The sequence below is a fragment of the Octopus bimaculoides genome, chromosome 3 (genome assembly GCF_001194135.2).
Source record: "Octopus bimaculoides isolate UCB-OBI-ISO-001 chromosome 3, ASM119413v2, whole genome shotgun sequence".
NCBI classification, from domain to species: Eukaryota; Metazoa; Mollusca; class Cephalopoda; order Octopoda; family Octopodidae; genus Octopus; species Octopus bimaculoides.
The window spans coordinates 3,541,815-3,545,768 of record NC_068983.1 but is presented as its reverse complement, the minus strand read 5'-3'; the positions used below and the strand labels follow the sequence as shown (position 1 = coordinate 3,545,768).

The following is a 3,954-nucleotide window of genomic DNA, read 5'->3' as shown; positions in this document are numbered from 1 at the left end:
CTCTACATTGTATTTGTCCCATCTTCGTTGAGCCCTGTGTGGCTAATAAAAGAAATGTATTATCACTACGACACACATAGTCCCCAGTTGGTAACATTGATTTCAAGGCCCTCCTAGATGAGAGACTGGCATTCCACTTAATGTCTATGTTCCATGCTGGCATGGATTGGAGAGTTATTAATGTAGAAATATGGTATCGTAGCTACTAACAGTTGAGGGTTGCGTAGTCTAGACGGCGTTTTTAGATTTCATTATTCTCTTTAACCCGGGCAAAGCCGGGTATTTCTGCTAGTATAATATATTTATACTTGTACATATTTTCATATATTTTTACATCCAGTTTTAATACAACAATTATTCTACACATGTATATATCTTTCTGATGAATTTTCTAATATTGATTTCCTGATATTAATAATAATATATTATAAACTATATATAATCGCTAGTATTAAATACATAAATACTTTAATAGTATTAATACTTTGATACAATAGAGCACTCAATATAAATTCAGTATATAACATTCTCATGGAATATATTTAACTAAAGATATATATATATATATATATAAGCAATTCCAGTCGCATGTCCACTTCCTGAGAGATTCCTTGGTACCATGCAATTTGGGGTGAAAGACACAATGTACCACACCACTGAAATAATTCTAAACATGGCCACAAATTCTTTAGTGGTGGGCATAGTTGGTGCAATTTATTTTTTGCATATGACTTGTAATTTATTTTATCAATACGAGAGGCTGTGCCCTGACATCTCTTTGCTATTTTTTCTTCCAACTGAGGGTAGTTAGGTATCTCCTCTTCAGCAAGACATCTGTACCTCTCTTGATTTCATACTTTAGCCACCCTCAATACTATCCCTATCATCCTCAGCTGAATGGTTCTTTTCTTGCAAGTAACTTGGTGACCCCACTGGTGTTGGTGCCACATAAAAAAAACATCCTGTACACTGTTAAGTGGTTGGCATTAGGAAAGGCATCCAGCCATAGAAATCATGCCAAAGCAGACATTGGAGAATAGTGCAGTTCTGTGACTCGTTGGCCCCTGTCCAACCACCTAACCCATGCCAGCATGGCGAAACGTAGGTTTAATGGTGATGATGATGATGTAAAGTCAATCAAGGCAGGATTTGAACTCCGAACATAAAGGGAGATAACTAAATACTGCATAACATTCTTTGATGCTCTTCTGATCCTGTCAATGTTGTCCCCTGTCTCTCAACCTTCTTAAGGTCTGTGCCAGGTCCAAAACCTGAATATTTTTTAGGGAGTCACATCGAAAAAGTAAAACACGAGTCAATTAAAGAAAAATTTATTATATTTATAGAGGGAAGACTGTTAGGGGCCAATGGAAGGATGCATGAGGGCCACATGTGGCCCTGGGAGCTGCTCTAGAGTCTTCATTTCTTTACATCTTTTTCAAAGGATTTGGTTAAAAATGGAATCTTAGATATGAAACAACTCTTCAATTATTTAAGCCCAGGTCTGTTCTGATCCAGTAATCAACACCCTTCCAACTATGACCAACCTTCCTTTAATTTATACATATCGAGAACTACAATAAACTACAAAAGATTCTTCCTTTTCCAAGGTAGTCAATATGATTTGAGAGATGTGGCTGCTATTTCTAGCAGGTCTGGTTGATCTATGTATTGTTGATTTTGTGATGTTGTTGTGTAGTCCCAGCTGGAGCTAACGTAATAGCCCTGAGAACACCCATAGACAAGGTTTGTAATTGTTTGTCCTGCTGGCAATGGCAGCCAGCCAAATCTCCCTCAAATCATGCTTTACTGTCTTAAAACGGACATTAATATAGAATCATCTAAGATACACCATACCTAAAAAAAAACTAAAAAAACTTTTGAAATGGTTTTGGCAGGATCCTCTTTGATCACATGTCTGCTCGGCACTGAAGGTTGACTGGAGGTTAAGCAACAATCTATATAACCATGTGTTGGTATAAACTGGCTTATTTCATCAACTGCACAAAGCCTTTAGCTTTGATGATGAAATAATCTCATTTATTAACACACCCATGCAAACTCTGAGTAACGGTAAATGTTCAAAGGATTCCTAAACAGGAATTCTACACCTGTATTGAATGCTCTCATTTGAAAACATAGACATGTGTAAATATGTGTGTATCATCATCATCATCATAATCATTTGATACCCAGGTTTCATGCTAGAATATGTTGGATGGTTTGACAAAAGTCCGATGCATCCAAGAACTGCATTATACTCCAGTGTCTGCCTTGGCATGGTTTCCATGTCTGGACATTCTTCCTAATGCCAACCACTTTGCAGTGTACACTGCATCCCCTTCTTTTTGTGGCACACTATTGAAATTTCCATAAAGCTCAATGAAGTGTGGTGTGCCTTGTGTTATAGGGGGGTTAAATTATGAGAGAAGGAGGTGAAATAGAGCAGATCCTTGTAGAAGAGTTCTTTGGCTACTCGTATTTAGGAGAAAAATAGCAAGAATGAACTGGAGGCATTTCCAAAGAGATAAATAACAGTGATGAGGTATCCAGGGGTCAGATACAAGGCGAGTAATTGTAGGTGGGCATGAGATAGGGGAACTGGGAAAGTGGGGGATGTAGGCAACAATTGTAAAGCTTGGAGGAGTTTGAAGAGAGGATGTGCACAAGTTGGGGCAACAGGGTAATAGTTATGATGTGGTTGATGGGAGAGATATGACTTGGTGGTTTGAGGTGGGGATGGGATGGGATGGGTGTAGAGATTGGTATCAATCAATATTAGGCATAGTGATACTAATAACCAGCCAGCCAGCTGTTAGAACTCAATGTACTCATGTTTTAGAGTAAAGCTTTGAGTACAGAGCATATTAATAATTAATGAATGACATAAGAACAGGAATTACATAATCAACTTCATTGGCTTACAACTGTTTCTGCTATAAGAAGCAGTGCATTCTAAGGTGAGTGGTTGTGCAACATCTTATAGCTTCTTCAGAACTATTAATGGTTCTATGTAATTTTATCTACTCAAAGCTTTGCTCTACGAACACTCTGGCTTAGGGCAAGACCCTGAGTAAACTCCCAACTTTTGATACAATAAACACACACACTATACAGTATTATAGATCCATTTCAGCCAATTCTAAATAAACCATCTTAAAGGGTTCTATATTACTATATTAATATGCCCACTTTTCTGACAAATATATAAGTTTCTAGATAACTATATACATATTTGTGTATGTATGTTTTTTTACATATATATACATATATATATAGAAAGGGTAAAGATCTCATTTAGTGATGAACGGCCATGGGATTGCACCTAGAAAGTTCCTCTCTGAGGCACAAGTCTAGGCAAAGTTGTTTATGGAAGGGGAGCAGTCATCCATGCATACCAGCCTCCAAGGGAAAGGCAAAGACCGATACAGTTTGGCACCAATGACGTCGCAATTCATTTCTTCAGTTGAGTGAACTGAAGCAACGTGAAATAAAGTGTCTTGCTCAAGGACACAACATACAGCCCGGTCCGGGAATGGAACTCACTACCTCATGATTATTAGCCTGACAGAATGGTTGGTGTTAGGAAGGGCATCCAGTCGTAAAATCCCTGCTAAAGCAGACGCAGTAGCCTCAGGTAGATTTTCTACATGGCTGGCTCCTGTCATTTGTCCTAGCCATGGAAGATGGACATTAAACGATGATGATGTATAAATATGATCATTTATTGGGCATATGTGATGGGGACAAGGGTGGTTTGACAGAACCGGACAAGCTAGGACTGCGTTGAGTGCCAATATCTGCTTTGGCATGATTTCTAAGACTAGATGCTAACCACTTTACAGAATGCAGTAAGTGGTTTACTGTTTTTTTCTTTTTATTGTTCCACTTGTGCTAGGGAGGTCAGCAAGGAATTTGTGAAAGAAGACCTCTTGAGAGTGGGGGGGGGGGGGG

The 3,954-nt window shown here is 38.5% G+C and overlaps 1 long non-coding RNA gene across 1 annotated transcript in view; it reads left to right on the top strand.

The window, feature by feature from the left end:
- Positions 1-3,954, top strand: part of LOC128247257 (uncharacterized) — a 31,610-nt gene that overhangs the window by 25,756 nt on the left and 1,900 nt on the right. The window lies entirely within an intron of this gene.